The sequence below is a fragment of the Nerophis ophidion genome, linkage group LG18, assembly GCF_033978795.1.
Source record: "Nerophis ophidion isolate RoL-2023_Sa linkage group LG18, RoL_Noph_v1.0, whole genome shotgun sequence".
Taxonomy (NCBI): domain Eukaryota; kingdom Metazoa; phylum Chordata; class Actinopteri; order Syngnathiformes; family Syngnathidae; genus Nerophis; species Nerophis ophidion.
Window position 1 is genome coordinate 45,132,378 of NC_084628.1, and position 20,158 is coordinate 45,152,535.

Below are 20,158 nucleotides of genomic sequence, written 5' to 3' on the forward strand. Positions count from 1 at the left end.
GGGTGAGGGGAGCACACTTGTGAGGTGAATTCACTCTCTCGGCTCCTCGGGTGCACACTCACCACACTTTGCAGAACACTCACCTGCGTGTGAGCTGACACACCAGGAGACAAAAGGTGTGGCTCACGCGGGCAGAGAGTATTGTGACAGTGTCACCCAGCAATGGAAACGGTTTCGATGGTGCCGCCACCTTTGACCCGAATGGTTAGGGCACTGTGTGTCTTCATGAATGCTTCTTCTCACTTGTGGACTGAGTGGCCTCTTGTGCCGGGGGGAAGGGGGAGGAGTCAGAAGAGACATCCACCACTTTCCTCACCCGCACACTGTACACGCTGCCACCATTGTGCGGGCACACACACACACACACACACACACACTGCATATAATAATACTGCGTATAATAATACTGCGTATAATAATACTGCATATAATAAACATCCACCACTTTCCTCACCCGCACACTGTACACGCTGCCACCATTGTGCGGGCACACACACACACACACACTGCATATAATAATACTGCATATAATAATACTGCGTATAATAATACTGCGTATAATAATACTGCATATAATAATACTGCTATAATAATAATGCATATAATAATACTGCGTATAATAATACTGCATATAATAATACTGCGTATAATACTGCGTATAATGCTGCATATAATAATACTGCATATAATAATACTGCGTATAATACTGCATATAATAATACTGCATATAATAATACTGCGTATAATAATACTGCATATAATAATACTGCGTATAATAATACTGCGTATAATAATACTGCGTATAATAATACTGCATATAATAACACTGCGTATAATAATACTGCATATAATAATACTGCGTATAATAATACTGCATATAATAATACTGCGTATAATAATACTGCGTATAATAATACTGCATATAATAATACTGCATATAATAACACTGCGTATAATAACACTGCATATAATAATACTGCATATAATAATACTGCGTATAATACTGCGTATAATAATACTGCGTATAATGCTGCATATAATAATACTGTGTATAATACTGCGTATAATAATACTGCATATAATAATACTGCATATAATAATACTGCGTATAATAATACTGCGTATAATAATACTGCATATAATAAACATCCACCACTTTCCTCACCCGCACACTGTACACGCTGCCACCATTGTGCGGGCACACACACACACACACACTGCATATAATAATACTGCATATAATAATACTGCGTATAATAATACTGCATATAATAATACTGCATATAATAATACTGCTCATAATAATACTGCATATAATAATACTGCGTATAATAATACTGCATATAATAATACTGCATATAATAATACTGCGTATAATACTGCGTATAATAATACTGCGTATAATACTGCGTATAATGCTGCATATAATAATACTGCATATAATAATACTGCATATAATAATACTGCGTATAATACTGCATATAATAATACAGCATATAATAATACTGCATATAATAATACTGCGTATAATAATACTGCATATAATAATACTGCGTATAATAATACTGCGTATAATAATACTGCATATAATAATACTGCATATAATAATACTGCGTATAATAATACTGCGTATAATAATACTGCGTATAATGCTGCATATAATAATACTGTGTATAATACTGCGTATAATAATACTGCATATAATAATACTGCATATAATAATACTGCATATATTAATACTGCGTATAATAATACTGCATATAATAATACTGCATATAATAATACTGCGTATAATAATACTGCATATAATAATACTGCATATAATAATACTGCGTATAATAATACTGCATACAATAATACTGCATATAATAATACTGCGTATAATAATACTGCATATAATAATACTGCGTATAATAATACTGCATATAATAATACTGCATATAATAATACTGCGTATAATAATACTGCATATAATAATACTGCGTATAATAACACTGCGTATAATAACACTGCATATAATAATACTGCGTATAATAATACTGCGTATAATAATACTGCATATAATAATACTGCGTATAATAATACTGCATATAATAATACTGCATATAATAATACTGCGTATAATACTGCGTATAATAATGCAGCATGGTCATATTGAAGCCTCTGGCTTAGGAATGGGATGGCACTTTAACTTCATATGTGAGTCAAGGCAGGTGGCCAAATACTTTTGTCAATGTAGTGTATCTCCTTGGGAAAAGAACACTATCAATATTATGAAACATGGACAGTGGAACCCTAATTTTTGAACCCTTCACGATTTGTTCAATGCACCAACCCTAGGCCGCATAAAAGTCTGCTTTGAAGCTTGTCTCAGTGTACAAACCTTCCATCCACCCATTGTGTGCCCGGCAGCACATCCATTCTGGACGGGCTGATTTCTTTCCTGTTTACATTCAGTCAGCAGAGCAGTGCTGTCGTTAGCTACCCATTTGAATTGTACTTTTATGTCATTTGTACCGTATTTTCACGACTATGAGGCGCACCTTTTTTCCATCAAAACTCGACAGTGCGCCTTATAACCCGGTGCGCCTAATGTACGGAATAATTCTGGTTTTGCTAACCGACCTTAAAGCAACTTTATTTGGTACGTGGTGTAATAAGTGTGACCAGTAGATGGCAGTCACACATAAGAGATACTTGTAGACTGCAACATGACTCAAGTAAACCACACCAACATTTTATGTTTCAATTAAAAATATAAAACATTACACACGGCGCTCAAAAATCTATCAAAATGTTTTAGTAGGACTTTGGTAAGTTTTGAAGCTTGGATTGTCGGCGCATTAAAGATAGGAGTATTATTACGCTGTGTATATAAGGTAAGACATATTATCTGGCGTTTTGTGTCACAATATTATGCAAAATAAACGTTTGTTTACCTTCTGGTACATGCTGATCTGTATTTGGGATCTGCATAAGTCCTGAAAAATTGCGCCTTTGTAGTCTGTGGAGACACTGTAGTGGATAGGTTTCTACTTTTTCTCTATCTTCTTGTTATGTGACATTCATCCTCCACTGTTGCCATTTCTAATATAAAGTAGTGTAAAGTTCTTACTTATATCTGTCAAGGTTATTTGGGTCCAAAATGGCTCTTTCAACATTCTGGGTTGCCTACCCTTGCATTAGTGGAAAAGTGGCAAATAAGTAAAAAACGACAGAGACGTTGCCATGGAGACGAGGGTTTTCTTACGTGCCTGGACGCAGTCACACTGCGACAACCTGTCCATCGGTAATAACAGTCCTAACCTGGACCAGTTCACACCGTTATTTGTTTTTTTTATTGTTTAATTTGCATGGCCTCACATGAACACTTCATATATTTTGGATAACACTCAGTGAGTCGTCACTTTTTTGCGCTCGCTATCCCAGTACTTTCGCGGCTATTATCCGCCGACCGTTGTGTTGTTGTTGGGAGGAAAAGCGGAACAGTTGAGTTTGAGAGCCCTGGTCCTAATAGCAAGCAACACAAGTGACGACAATAGCAAGGTAAGAATAATGCTAATAATGCATTAGTCATCATGTAATGGTGATGCAGTCATCAAGGGCAGTAGCATCATTGTCCTGGTTGCATGAGTGCTCGGAGGAGACGTGGTTCATCAGGAGTAAAGATGAATTCTAAAAAAAATTCATAGTCCGTGCATTTGTTTTCCCTCCATGAACCGCAGCTCCCCAGCAAGGACAGCACTCATGCAACATTGCTAGCACTGGCATGCTGGAAGAGGGAGTGCATGTGCTGGTCTGGGTGATACTTCTCTCTGTCTCTTGCAATCTGCCAGAGAGAGGAAGAGAGAAAATGATGGCTTACCCAAGAGAGGATGGATGAGTCAGTGTGTAGGAGGAACACAAATAGAATACTCTGGACTTTCAGCCTTCCATCCATCTATGTGATCATCCATCCATGTTGTAGTGAAGCTGGGGCAGAGCACACCTACACAATGCAATGAGCTCCAACAGCAGAGCTTGCATGTGTCTGTGTGCCTTTGAGCAAGGTCTTGCCAAACCGCCATTGCCTGACTTCCCCTTAAACCGCAAAAGGCTTGAGCTCCCCTTTTCTTTTCTTTTTTCCTGGGATGAGCTCATCCTGCGCTGCCTTTGTTCCCTGGCGGCCACCACGCTGATTGAAATATTAACACGTCATAAAAGCATTAACCACACTTATGTGAACATCAGGTGCAGCCAGATGCATTTTATTCCAGCAATGCTTTTCTGACAAAACTGCATAATTATTCTTTGTAAAGCCAGTATTTTTGGATGTTGTGGATTTAATAAGATCGTGCAGGTGTACCTAATTGTGTGACCAGTTTGTGTCCAGTGCATTCTATGCATACTTGCCAACCCCCCCCCCCCAATTTTCCATGAGACTCACAAATTTCAGTGCCTCTCCCAAAAGTCTGTACGGTACAACCGTTTCCCCAATTTCTCCCGATTTCCAGGACAGCCTGTGGTCACGTCCACTTGTCCTGCATGTAAACAGCGTGGCGGCCCAGTCACTTTTGGAGCTCAGTGCACAACTGCACACACAACAGGAAGGAGACTATTATATATGTCTCCCTTATCCATACCTCCATCTACAAGCCACAAAGTAGGCAGGCATGCAGCTGTTTCTCAGTGTGTTTTTATTCCAGCCGCCACCTTAATACACTGACACACAACATCCCCATTCCCATCATGCATTGCTTCAAAACTACGGCAAGTAGTAATGTCCAAAAACATGACAGAGACGAAACAGAAAAACAAAGAAGAGACAGTCATGGCGACGACGAGTAAGAAGAAGAAGTACGCTTGCAGGGAGAGATAGAAGATTCCAGACTCTGGTGCTTTTGATGAAGGCACTTTAGTGCATCATCAGAGAGGATGTTCAGGATGGTTAGAAAGATAGTGACAGACAATAGAAGGAGGATGGACAATTCAACCCTAAACTCACTCCTTTCCTGCAAATTAAATGTCACAGATGCTGCCCATACCTATGCTCCTTCAAAGCTTGTGCTACTGGCTGCAAAACATTGCACTTCAAATACAACAACGAGTAGAGTGTTATGTGGAATAAATGAACACTGAAATTTAAGTATTTATTTTATCTCTCTCTCTCTCTCTCTATATATATATATATATATATATATATATATATATATATATATATATATATATATATATATATATATATATATAATAAACACTTGAATTTCAGTGAATTCTAGCTATAGATATACTCTTCCCCCCTTAGCACCGCCCCCGAGCCCCGACCCCGCCCACCTCAATCTCCTGAATTCGGGTGTCTCAAGGTTGGCAAGTATGATTCTATAGCAGTACTTCTTAAAAGTTGTTCACCCCAGAAAACCCTTGATTTTCCAAGTACCACCAGAACCACCAACATTCAAATATAGCAGTGTAGTAGGCCTAAGTATTCATTAAAAACAAAGAAGTTTTAATAAGCAAGTTTATTCAATGTTGTTGACCACTGCAACATGACACACAGTTTGAACAGTAACACACTCTACTTAAATAATAAACTGAATAAAATGAATTGCACATAATTAGATGATTCTTAGGCACACCACTAGTTGTCGCCCATGTTCCACCGTTTGAGAATCACTGTTCTATGCAGATGTGTACTTACAGTAGCCTTGCCAGAATGGTAGGGTATTGTAAATTTGTTTCAAAAATGCTTAAAAGTCACATAAGGGAACATCACGTGGTTACATTTGTACAAAACCCAAAAGCTGTGAAATTGGCTCCTTGTGTAAATGGTAAATAAAAAGAGAATACAATAAAAACATTTTAAACTTATATTAAATTGAATAGACTAGCAAAGACAAAATACTTAACGTTCGAACTGGTAAACTTTGTTTGTTTTTTTGCAAATATTAGCTCAAGACATGGCTAACTTACACATCTGTGAAGGCACCATTAGTGCTGAAAGGTACATACAGCTTTTGGAGCAACATATGTTGTTATCATGGACGCCCCTGCTTATTTCAGCAAGACAATGCCAAGCCAGGTGTTACAACAGCGTGGCTTCATAGTAAAAGAGTGCGGGTACTAGACTGGCCTGCCTGTAGTCCAGAACTGTCTCCCACTGAACATGTGAGGTGCAATATGAAGGCTAAAATATGAGACTGTTGAACAACTTAAGCTGTACATCAAGAAAGAATGGGAAAGAATTCCACTTCAAAAAAGTGTCTCCTCAGTTCCCAAACCTGCACTGAGTGTTGTTCAAAGGAAAGGCCATGTAACACACTGGTAAAAATGCCTTTTTTGCAATGTGTTTTTGATTGATTGATTGATACTTTTATTAGTAGATTGCACAGTACAGTACATATTCCGTACAATTGACAACTAAATGTTGCTACCATTACATTCTAACTTCGTGATTATTTGCAAAAAATACCAAAGTTTGTCAGTGTGAAGATGAAATATCTTGTCTTTGCAGTCTATTCAATTGAATATAAGTTGAAAAGGATTTGTTTTACTCTCTTTTTTTTAGCATTTACACAAGGTGACAACTTCTCTGCTTTGGGCTTTTGTACAATTCAAGATGTGTGGAAAGAAGTAAGAAGATGTAGAAGATTTAATCCAACCCTTTCACCATGTTTATGACTTATTGTTTACCACATAACTTCAACACATTTTGTACACTTTCTGTGTGAAAAGAAGGGAAACAAGGTTATAACTTACAAAGTGTTAAGTGAAAGGAAGCATTTGGAATTTCAATCAATCAATCAATCAATCAATGTTTACTTATATAGCCCTAAATCACTAGTGTCTCAAAGGGCTGCACAAACCACTACGACATCCTCGGTAGGCCCACATAAGGGCAAGGAAAACTCACACCCAGTGGGACGTCGGTGACAATAATGACCCAGTGGGACGTCAGTGACAATGATGACTATGAGAACATGATACTGTGATACTGATGATACTGATGACTATGAGAACATGATACTGTGATACTGATGATACTGATGACTATGAGAACATGATACTGTGAAAGATCAATCCATAATGGATCCAACACAGTCGCGAGAGTCCAGTCCAAAAGCGGATCCAACACAGCAGCGAGAGTCCCGTTCACAGCGGAGCCAGCAGGAAACCATCCCAAGCGGAGGCTGATCAGCAGCGCAGAGATGTCCCCAGCCGATACACAGGCAAGCAGTACATGGCCACCGGATCGGACCGGATCCCCTCCACAAAGGAGAGTGGGACATAGAAGAAAAAGAAAAGAAACGGCAGATCAACTGGTCTAAAAAGGGAGTCTATTTAAAGGCTAGAGTATACAAATGAGTTTTAAGGTGAGACTTAAATGCTTCTACTGAGGTAGCATCTCGAACTGTTACCGGGAGGGCATTCCAGAGTACTGGAGCCTGAAATGAAAAAGCTCTATAGCCCGCAGACTTTTTTTGGGCTTTGGGGATCACTAATAAGCCGGAGTCCTTTGAAGGCAGATTTCTTGCCGGGACATATGGTACAATACAATCGGCAAGATAGGATGGAGCTAGACCGTGTAGTATTTTATACGTAAGTAGTAAAACCTTAAAGTCACATCTTAAGTGCACAGGAAGCCAGTGCAGGTGAGCCAGTACAGGTATATATGTATGTATATATGTATATAAAGGTATATACAGTATAGGTATATATGTATGTATATATGTATATAAAGGTATATACAGTATAGATATATATGTATGTATATATGTATATAAAGGTATATACAGTACAGGCGTAATGTGATCAAACTTTCTTGTTCTTGTCAAAAGTCTAGCAGCCGCATTTTGTACCAATTTAAAATAATAATACAAATAAATATAAATGTCCGAATGCAGCAATGAGAAGGTTCCTTGTTCGATCCCCGGGCTCCTGGCATTAACATGTGGGTAAGCACGTTTTGGTCACCCTGTTGAGGAATGTGTGTTCATTTGCCAGTGATGTCATCCTGGTGATGTCATGGTTCCAGTAGAGGCCAGAAGACATGCTAAATGATTTATAGTGGATGTTTTAGCCACTGTATTTATTGTGTGCGAGTGTCCACACGCTGCCAGTGTGCACGATGCTGAGATGCTGTACAGTTTGAGGTGACAAATATACAGAAGTCAAAATAAGGATGTGTCATGACAGAAGCATCCATCTTCCACAGTGTGGGGGGATCACTGGCAGCATGCAGGAGTTGAAGGTGTGGGAGGAACGAGTGAAAGGCGACAGAGAGGAGAGGATCTATTCATGCTGGTGACATCCTGACAGGACACTGAGGAGCCTCTTCATGTGGAAAAGAGCAGAAGTGTTTATGTAACTTGCATGCATCACACACTATCCAGTGCGGGGCTCTTCAGGGGCCAAATGACACCATGCCGGCCCCCAGGGTCAATTCAGAACTTGGGAGACAAACATCTTTGTAGCAAATATGTAAAACACACCAGCAAACAACTTGGATTGACCTTGACAGTCATCACACACTGGGCTGCAAACCTGCCTTTGACATGTCAGTAAGATGACTTGTTTGCTTGTCATTTGTCCAACTTATAGTCCTGCTGGTCCTCAATCTTCCATTTGAGCTCCTCTCTTTTCCATCATTTGCTGGCCCGAGAGTTTACTTCAAAACAATGTTGACATTTTTGCAGAGGGTCCTCAGAAACAGCAGCGTGCTCCTGTAACTCTGACACAATAAGTAGAGCAAAATCAAGTATATACTGTAGAGCAGTGTTTTTCAACCACTGTGCCGCGGCACACTAGTGTACCGTGAGATACAGTCTGGTGTGCTTAGGGAGATTATGTCAAAAATGTCTTTTGCAAACAAGTACCGTATTTGCCGCACTATAAGGCGCACCTAAAAACCTCCAGTTTTCTCAAAAGCTGACAGTGCGCCTTATAATCCGGTGTGCCTTATATATGGACCATTATTAAGCCACAACAGGTCTCGCATTATTGTTTATGAAATTAACACCTGTAGCATTATTGTTTATTAAATTAGCACCTGTAGCATTGTTGTTCGTGAAATTAGCACCTGTAGCATTGTTGTTTATGAAATTAGCACCTGTAGCATTGTTGTTTATGAAATTAACACCTGTAGCATTATTGTTTATAAAATTAACACCTGTAGCATTATTGTTTATAAAATTAACACCTGTAGCATTATTGTTTATTAAATTAACACCTGTAGCATTATTGTTTATAAAATTAACACCTGTAGCATTATTGTTTATTAAATTAACACCTGTAGCATTATTGTTTATAAAATTAACACCTGTAGCATTATTGTTTATAAAATTAACACCTGTAGCATTATTGTTAATAAAATTAACCGCGCCCGGGAATCATTTTCACTGATTTAACCCCCAATTCCAAGCCGTGATGCTGAGTGCCAAACAATGTGTTTTATAACAAGCATGTTTATTAGTGCACTGACCACTTTGTATAGGTGGTATTTACGCTGCTAATGGTTATTTTTGCACTTTATTGCATGTTGTGAGTCTGATATTTATGTTGATTTATATTGTACATTATTGAGGAAAGAAGTAGAACTTGTTCTGAATACTTATAATTCAATTAATGAAGATATTTGATTTGTGTACACATTGATTTACAAGGATGGTTTTGGTTCTTACACAGACCCGGATTCTCTTCATGATGGTGAGCCAAGGGGAAAACAAGCATCTGGTCCAAAGACTGTTCTTGGGCGACTCCATCCAGGAACCCCAGCACCTGTTCTACCTGTAGCGTCTGGACTGGTAGGAGGCTCTCCAGCCAACGTCTACACATGTTCACCCTTAACCGCCGCACATGGACTTTACTGCTTTACTCTCTCCAAAACCTTTCTCCAAGAACTTTATTAACTGAGCGGAGCCTTAAACAAGATCCAGAGACACTAAATACTAGAATTAAAATTGTATATATGTATATAGTAAATGTCTTTTCCTTCAAATTGCTCTCCCGTTGAATGGCCACCAACTCATTGCTGTGTTTATATCTGCTGTCCTCCACTAATTCTTCAATACATGCTGCCAACCAAACTGTATTTATATCTGCTGTCCTCCACTAATTCTTCAATACATGCTGCCAACCAAACTGCAATTCGGGCTCTGCCTTCTCGCTCCGAGTCCAAACTCTAGTCTTCTGTTCCTAGCCCATAACACCCACATACTTTACATTGATTTGTAGCACGTTTAGGTCACACACACATAAGAGATACGTGTAGACTGCTATATGACTCAAGTAAACAACACCAACATTTTATATGTTCCATTGAAAATATAGAACATTACACATGGGGCTCAAAAGTCTATCAAAATGTTTTAGTAGGACTTTGGTAATCTATGAAGTCACACCACTTGATGGATTGTACTGTGCTTCAACGTAGGAGTATTATTATGCTGTGTGTAAAACATATTATCTGCTGTTTTGTTTAGCAGGATTATGCCAAAGCAACTTTTCTTGCCTTCTGGTACTTGCTGATCAGTATTTGGAAGAAGCATAAGTCCTGAAAATTTGCTCGCGTCCGCCTTTACAATTCATGCCGACGCCGTAATCGATAATCTTCTTCTTTATCTCTATCTTCTTGTTGTGTGACATTCATCCTCCACTGTTGCCATTTCTAATATAAAGTAATGTAAAGTTCTTACTTATATCTGTCAGTAAACTCACCATGAAAGCACTAAAACATACCGGTGTAGTGACTTTACATTATTCACCCAAGGAAGTTTACTTATTCAAGAGTTCCGGTCGGACAGTTTTTCCCGGGACACATTTCTGGTGTTGTTGGCCAACATATGAAATAACAAGTGTGTGTATGATATTGAAATGCGCCCCCTTTTGACCAAAATTTTTTTTAAAGAAATATGTATATAGAGAAATATTGTAATAATACCTTTAATGACGATTAATAACCAATTACAAACCAAAAATTCCAAAATATTTTTTCTTACTAAAAGCAGTCTTTTTCTTACAATGTCGACTTTTTTCTCATAAAATTGGGAACAATTTCTTATTTCTGTTTCTGTAATATTGCAATATTTTCTCATGAATGTATTACTTTTTAATGTAAAATGGTGACATTTGTCATAACATTCTGACTTGTCACAATATTGCCATTTTTTTTGTTGTTGTTGTAAAATAGTGACATTTTTTGCCAAGTAAAATTCCGAATTCTTATTGTAATATTGCCAAAATGTTAGTTTTCTTCATAAAACTGTGAGTTGTTGAGTAGAATTCCAACTTGCATCATATTATTGCACAAATGTTCAGTTTTGTGTAAAATTACGACTTACTATATATAATACTGCCAAAAATAGGATGCAGTGTGTCTCCCATAACAATGTGACCTCGGACTACGTTAAGGTAACGTGTGGAGTTCCCCAGGGTTCGGTCCTTGGCCCTGCACTCTTCAGCATCTACATGCTGCCGCTAGGTGACATCATACGCAAATACGGTGTTAGCTTTCACTGTTATGCTGATGACACCCAACTCTACATGCCCCTAAAGCTGACCAACACGCCGGATTGTAGTCAGCTGGAGGCGTGTCTTAATGAAATTAAACAATGGATGTCCGCTAACTTTTTGCAACTCAACGCCCAAAAAACGGAAATGCTGATTATCGGTCCTGCTAGACACCGAACTCTATTTAATAATACAACTCTAACATTTGACAACCAAACAATTAAACAAGGCGACACGGTAAAGAATCTGGGTGTTATCTTCGACCCAACTCTCTCCTTTGAGGCACACATTAAAAGCGTTACTAAAACGGCCTTCTTTCATCTCCGTAATATCGCTAAAATTCGCTCCATTCTGTCCACCAAAGACGCTGAGATCATTATCCATGCGTTTGTTACGTCTCGCCTCGACTACTGTAACGTATTATTTTCGGGTCTCCCCATGTCTAGCATTAAAAGATTACAGTTGGTACAAAATGCGGCTGCTAGACTTTTGACAAGAACAAGAAAGTTTGATCACATTACGCCTGTACTGGCTCACCTGCACTGGCTTCCTGTGCACTTAAGATGTGACTTTAAGGTTTTACTACTTACGTATAAAATACTACACGGTCTAGCTCCATCCTATCTTGCCGATTGTATTGTACCATATGTCCCGGCAAGAAATCTGCGTTCAAAGGACTCCGGCTTGTTAGTGATTCCCAAAGCCCAAAAAAAGTCTGCGGGCTATAGAGCGTTTTCCGTTCGGGCTCCAGTACTCTGGAATGCCCTCCCGGTAACAGTTCGAGATGCCACCTCAGTAGAAGCATTTAAGTCTCACCTTAAAACTCATTTGTATACTCTAGCCTTTAAATAGACTCCCTTTTTAGACCAGTTGATCTGCTGTTTCTTTTCTTTTTCTTCTATGTCCCACTCTCCCCTGTGGAGGGGGTCCGGTCCGATCCGGTGGCCATGTACTGCTTGCCTGTGTATCGGCTGGGGACATCTCTGCGCTGCTGATCCGCCTCCGCTTGGGATGGTTTCCTGCTGGGTCCGCTGTGAACGGGACTCTCGCTGCTGTGTTGGATCCGCTTTGGACTGGACTCTCGCGACTGTGTTGGATCCATTGTGGATTGAACTTTCACAGTATCATGTTAGACCCGCTCGACATCCATTGCTTTCCTCCTCTCCAAGGTTCTCATAGTCATCATTGTCACCGACGTCCCACTGGGTGTGAGTTTTCCTTGCCCTTATGTGGGCCTACCGAGGATGTCGTGGTGGTTTGTGCAGCCCTTTGAGACAATAGTGATTTAGGGCTATATAAGTAAACATTGATTGATTGATTGATTGATTGAAAATTCTAAGTTTTTCTAATAAAATTGTGACCTTTTTCACCTTTTTCCAATATTTACATATTATGTTCAGTATTTATTACCATTGTAAATACACAACTTTATATATCTAGAAAGGCTGGTCCTGAAGAGGTTGGCATTTTTTGGAGGTCTCAAGAAGGTCAGAAATACAAGTGTGTGTGTGTGTGTGTGTGTGTGTCTCTCTCTCTCTCTCTCTCTCTCTCTCTCTCTCTCTCTCTCTCACTCCACCCCCCAATACAAAGATAATGCCAAGCAAGCAGTTTAGGAGAAAATGAATACCACAAACGTTTTTTTTTTCCTCTTCCGCTTCCGAGGTTGTAGGAGAAAACCAAACAGACGTCTTTCTCCGGAGTGAATTTGTTTGTCGCCCCGCCCAAACACACAACATCTCAACAATGCACCAACATTCCTGACGGATGGACAGCTGTATGTGGCAGCATTGCAGCGTCCGCACGTACATCCAAGCACCACTTCACAATCTGATCACACACAATACAAGATCAAAGATTCTGACTTCACAAAGATAACAGCGCTCACTTTTGTCCGTGATGGTGTCATAAAGTCATAGATAAGACTGAGTCAGACTGGAGCCACAAGCAAAGTGAGCTGTATGTGACACAGGTGTGGCCCCAGGGTCTAACTGAGCACGCTCGACAAGTCAAACTAAAGACATCCAACATGTTGTTGCAGGCGTTGCTAATTCATCACAACAAAAATGTACCTTGACGTTTGGATGAAGATGATATTTGACAATTGGAAGTTGTGCAACCATTTTCACAATGACTTGAAATATCCTCGCTCATTTGTCCCCGAAAAATCATAGTCAGTATTTTATATAGGAATTATTTCCGTTGTAAATAATTTCGTCCTTTTGAAACTGTCTTAACAAGAAATATTTTTAAGGCCACTTTGTTTACATAGCACCATTGGTTTTACATACACACCATCATCCAACATCACTGGAAACTAGGGTTGTACTAGTTTAGCACCGCGATACCAATGAATCATATTCAGTACTATACAGTCTCTAAAAAGTACCGATCCCACCCCCCCAACCTTTTTTTAACGGGCATGACGGCGCGTCGTGGTGACATTGCTGCTTTTACCAGCAGAGGAGCATGTATGGCAGCGCACACACACAGAGTACTTTCAAGCAAACACAGTGTGTAGACAGAAAAGGGAGAATGGACACATTTTGGTGTAAAAAGTCAAGATAAAGGTGAAGTTATAACACTGAAACACTCTTTAGGAAGAGCTGCTTTAACGCATGGATAGCTAGCTAGCAGCTAACATCCGTCCACAGTGTTTTGGCTACTTCTAAATCACTAATCCTTGTCTCCATGGCAACAAATAAAGTAAGTTCCTTACAAGTATACTATAGCTCACTGCCGTCACAATGTAAACAGACGTCATGGGTGGATCTACACCTGACATCCACTGTAATGATACCAAGTACAATAGCGTATCTAGTCGATACTACTTTGATTACATAAATTTTTTTAGCATCAAAAAAATCAAATGCATATTATGTTTAAAAATGTTGTAATTATGTCCCTGGACACATGAGGACTTTGAATATGACCAATGTATGATCCTGTAACTACTTGGTATCAGATCGATACTTAAATGTGTGGTATCATCCAAAACTAATGTCAAGTATCAAAGAAGAGAAGAATAAATAAATGATAAATGGGTTGTACTTGTATAGCGCTTTTCTACCTTCAAGGTGTTTAAAGCGCTTTGACACTACTTCCACATTTACACACACACACACTGATGGAGGGAGCTGCCATGCAAGGCGCTAACCAGCACCCATCAGGAGCAAGGGTGAAGTGTCTTGCTCAGGACACAACAAACGTGACAAAGTTGGTAATAAGTGATTATTACATTTGAACAGAAGTGTAGATAGAACATGTTAAAAGAGAAAGTAATCAGATATTAACAGTAAATGAACAAGTAGATTAATCATTCATTTTGTCCCTCATAATGTGTATAAAATAATAGGTGTATAAATGACACAATATGTTACTGCAGACTAATTAGGAGTCTTTGTTTGTTTACTTACTACTAAAAGACAAGTTGTCTAGTATGTTCAACATTTTATTGAAGGACTAAATGACAATAATAAACATATGTTTCATCTACACTAACATTTTTTGTTCAATTAAAGCCAAAAATTCCATTTTTTGTGGTCTCCTTTATTTAGAAAAGTAGTATCGAAATACATTTTAGTACCAGTCCCAAAATATTTGTATGAGAACAACCCTAATAGAAACACACATTATTTCAAACGTTGAAAAGTTGCTGTGTGCTTTAACTGGGGACAATTAGCGCCCTCTGGTGGACAAATATACAAGAAAAACATTGAGAGCCGCAAGGTTTGCAAAAAATATGGTCTCTATAATTCCATTTTAATTGTTTTAATTGGATTTTTGTTTTAACGTTAGGACCACATGTGTTGTTTTTTTTAAATATGTAAACCCTGAGATGAGTGGAAATTCAGGATTTTACATTCCACAAAGAGTCAAATTCACAAAGGAAGACAAAGTTTCAGGAGGATTCTACTTAAATGATTAAAAAGAGTGAACTGCTAAGAAAAACTATCATGTTAGCAAAAACTAATATAACACAGTATTTGTTTCACCCTGATTTCAGCTTGTGTGGACAACATCAACATTAAATGTGTGCTTGCTGGGTGGTAAGCCTTGGTTTTCATCCAAGATGTCTTGCACTCTATCTACCTATACTACTTAAATGTGTCATTTAATTAATTAATAATTCATTACATCATGAAATAATAAAGGCAATCATTCCTTGCATGACTAAATAATTAAATGTAATTTTTTTATGACACGTTTAAGTAATTATCTATTTATTAATTTAGAGTGGGTGTGTGCCAAAGATAAGTGTGCCAAGGTCTTGGCATCGTATTCGGAAGACCTGAGATTGTAATTGCTTCCAAAGGTTCATCAACAAAATATTGAGCAAAGGTTTTGAACACTTAGTAAATGTGTTTGTTTTTTTCTAGTAAATCTGCAAAAGTGGATTATTGTGTGTAGAATTTTGAGGACAAAAACTATTTGAAGTGAGGCTGTAACATAATGTGAAAAAAGTGAAGAGCTGTGACTACTTTTCTGATGCAGGGAATATTGTTGTCTTAATTTAGAGTCCACATCCTCGGGATTGATTGGACCAACTCAGATCAGCTGTTCAGTATCAGGGTAAATTAACCCATATTTCTGGGTTACATTTAGAATTTGTTCAACTGGTCAAAAATTTGTAATGAAAAAAAATAGAAACATAACAAGTTAGCTGCTTTTGCTCTCCAGACTTAATGATACTGTAAGACTAAAAAAAAATTATACATCCTTTTTTCAGCGTAAAGATATGTAACCTCTGTAAAATCAATAATATGATCTACTTTAGTGAATAAAAAGTGAGTGATGGTGACATAAGCTGTTGGAAAAAGCAAAGTGCAGAATTGAGCTCTTGCAACGTACTAAACTATAATATTTGGGTGTTTTTTAATGCAACTTTCAAGTCAATTTTTTATTCTATTTGGTCCAATTGTAATTAGTGTGCAGCAACAGAGGCACTTGACTATTTGTGTTGATGTATTGACTCTTTTGGAAGTGCAGCTCACTGATCACTATCATGACATCATTTACACTCTTTCATTAAAAGGTTCATCAGGCAGCTCCTGGCGATGTAATGAGTTGCGTTAATAGCGAGTTCACTTGCATCCCACTGACAGTGTTTTAGCTCGCCTTACTTAGCAAGAGAAATAATGCACATGTATTGGCACACTTACTGTATATTCACTGACTGTACTGTGTTACTTGTGATGTCGCCCTCTGCTGGCGTGTTGCTGAAGCTGCACAATGAAATCTGCCATCTCCTGTCATTTGGCCAATGTTGGAGAGATGTAGCTGACTTTCTCGGCTTTGAGGCCCACCAGAAGCCACATGGGACACATGAGCTCCATAAAAGTGACATTTTGTGAAAGAGGACAAGCGTGTCAACGTTTTCACCCAAACACATGACAGTGGCATAAAAGATGTGGCCGTGAGGACGGCTTGTTCACCAGATAAAGAGCAAACATTCAGGGCTTCTATGCTCTACAAAATTGGAGCGTGAGCCATCCGCTTTAATGGAGGAAGGCCGGGCTGATGGCGCTCACCTCACTCCGACGGCCATCCAGCCAAAACCAAACATTGCTCATCAAACCTTTTTATCCAGGGTGAAAGTAGACAAGTGTGTGAACAAAACGAGACGTTAAGCAGCGAGCTACGTGAAAGAATGGCTGAGCTACAAGAAGAAGTCATCCTGCAGGTGTGCTGGAAATATTCCCCGTTTAAAAGTACCTTCCTGTTCAATTGGTCCATCTATTTGTATACACTTGAATATTGTCGCCATGGTAACGGGAAACGTTCCCAATTTAAAATACGCCTATCAAACGAGAACTTTCCGTCGGTATAACATATGCGGGGGCTCGTTGGCCGGTCCGTCTTGGTCCGGGGGCGGTATAGCTCGGTTGGTAGAGCGGCCGTGCCAGCAACTTGAGGGTTCCAGGTCCAAATCCCGCTTCCTTTATGTCCTTGGGCAAGACACTTTACCCACCTGCTCCCGGTGCCACCCACACTGGTTTAAATAGAACTTAGATATTGGGTTTCTCTATGTATGTATTTATATAGCGCTTTTCTCTAGTGACTCAAAGCGCTATATAAATATAATTCACTTCCCAATTCAAACTTCGTCTTGTAGTAGACAAAAGGTGTTTGTTTTTTGTTTGTTTGTGGATAGCGTTGCCATGGTAACATGAAATGTTCCCAATTTAGAATACGCCCATTGGCGTGAACGAGACCTTTGAGGTTCTAGCACATGTGGTGGGTTCGTTGGCCGCTTCATCTCGTATTAGACAAAATGGGCATACCCATTCAATTGGCCCATTTTTGCAAAAAAAATGTGGGCTTTTTTTTTTTTTGGGATAAATCGCAATTAGCGTCGCCATGGTAACTTGAAATTTTGCAAATTTAAAATACACTCATAGGCAGAAAGTGCATTTTCCCGAAGGTATGACATATGTGGGGGTTGGTTGGCTATAGGATGACTTCTGGCAGGGGCGCCCTTCTCAGCCCACAACTTGGTTTTTATTCCGAGGATGAAATGAATTTATTATACATTAACTATATTAGCGGATCAGTTATGATATCGAGTGTTGCAATCTATGTGTGGTGGAAAGAGTCTAAACCATTAATTATATTGTATACTCATTTCCATTGCCAGCTATAACTCAAAGCTGTGTTTAGCTTCTTTACTGCACACTAGGAGTGTCCCGGTCCGATATCATATATCATATATCAGCAAAAAAACCAAGTTTCAGATAATATCGGCTTGCATCTAAAACAGAGGTGTCAAAGTCGTTTTCACTAAGTTGGCCCTAGAGGGCCGCTTGTAACACTGAATACTATTATTTTAATGCATTTTATTAATATATTTTTTTCTAAAATGTAAAATATATATGCTAGGTGCAAACATTTTGCTCAAAATGTAGTGTATTTTACTGTAAATGGAAAAACAGTAATGCTGTTTTTATGGTTAAAAAAAGGCAGCTCAGTTGCCAGAATTTTACTTTAAAATTTACATTAGTTGTCCATCCATCCATTTTCTACCGCTTATTCCCTTTTGGAGTTGAGGGGGGCGCTGGCACCTATCTCAGCTACATTAGTTGTTTTACTGTAAATAAAAAAAGAAACTGCAATTTTACGGTAAATTTTGGGCACCTGAGCTGCCTGTTTGTTTGTTTGTTTGTTTGTTTGTTTGTTTGTTTGTTTGTTTTTTACTGCAAATCAACAACTGAAATGTTGTTCTTAAACAATTTGCTCAGGCATTTGTTGACAAAGTGGTGACCCTCGCCCCGTCCTTGTTTGTGAATGAGTGAGCATTTCATGGAAGCTGCTTTTATAGCCAATCATGGCACCCGCCTGTTCCCAATTAGCCTGTTCACCTGTGGCATGTTCCAAATAAGTCTTTGATGAGCATTACTCAACTTTCTCACTCTTTTTTTTGACACTTTTGCCAGCTTTTTTGAAACATGTTGCAGACCTCAAATTCCAAATGAGCTAATGTTTGCAAAAAATACCAAAGTTTGTCAGTGTGAAAATTAAATATCTTGTCTTTTCAGTCTATTCAATTGAATATAAGTTGAAAAGGATTTTGTTGTATTCTCTTTTTATTTAGCATTTACACAAGGTGACAACTTCACTGCTTTTGGCTTTTGTGTAACGTCTCAAGTCAGAATCTTATCGAGAGTATGCAGTAACAAACGTGTCCACATCATTGAAATGTATGCATTAATGAATTCTTGTGACCGCCAGGTGTTGAACATTCCACTCCACCTTCTCGGAGGGATTTCACTTAATCAAACATTTTTGAACATTGCACACTGCAAAATAATAAAAGTAAGTACTATAATTCCTGCTGATGTCGATTTGGATTATAGATTGGTATCGGCCAGGACTCAAGCCTCAGTTATCAGTATCGTATTGGAAGTGAAAAAGTGGTATCGGGACACTCCTACACATACAATGTAAATGTAAATATCCATATTCTGCAGGTAGGATCTTTTGACTATATTTCATGAAACACTAACATGGACTTTACCAGCAGGTGTCTCCTCGCCATCCATGCCCACATCTCCTGCACAGGTGATGACATCATCGTCCTGCACCCCACATCTCCTGCACAGGTGATGACATCATCGTCCTGCACCCCACATCTCCTGCACAGGTGATGACATCATCGTCCTGCACCCCACATCTCCTGCACAGGTGATGACATCATCGTCCTGGACCCCACATCTCCTGCACAGGTGATGACATCATCGTCCTGGACCCCACATCTCCTGCACAGGTGATGACATCATCGTCCTGGACCCCACATCTCCTGCACAGGTGATGACATCGTCCTGCACCCCACATCTCCTGCACAGGTGATGACATCATCGTCCTGCACCCCACATCTCCTGCACAGGTGATGACATCATCGTCCTGGACCCCACATCTCCTGCACAGGTGATGACATCATCGTCCTGCACCCCACATCTCCTGCACAGGTGATGACATCATCGTCCTGCACCCCACATCTCCTGCACAGGTGATGACATCATCGTCCTGCACCCCACATCTCCTGCACAGGTGATGACATCATCGTCCTGCACCCCACATCTCCTGCACAGGTGATGACATCATCGTCCTGCACCCCACATCTCCTGCACAGGTGATGACATCATCGTCCTGCACCCCACATCTCCTGCACAGGTGATGA

The 20,158-nt window shown here is 39.3% G+C and overlaps 1 long non-coding RNA gene across 4 annotated transcripts in view; it reads left to right on the top strand.

The window, feature by feature from the left end:
• The window catches only part of LOC133537263 (uncharacterized), a 41,567-nt gene extending 29,385 nt beyond the window's left edge, over positions 1-12,182 (top strand). For 3 of the 4 annotated variants that reach the window (XR_009802643.1, XR_009802641.1, XR_009802645.1), the window contains 2 exons: positions 8,192-8,340; positions 9,661-12,182. This is a non-coding gene — a long non-coding RNA (uncharacterized LOC133537263). The remainder of the gene's footprint in view (positions 1-8,191; positions 8,341-9,660) is intronic. The other variant, XR_009802644.1, reaches the window with a different exon arrangement.
• Positions 12,183-20,158: the final 7,976 nt, after the last annotated feature.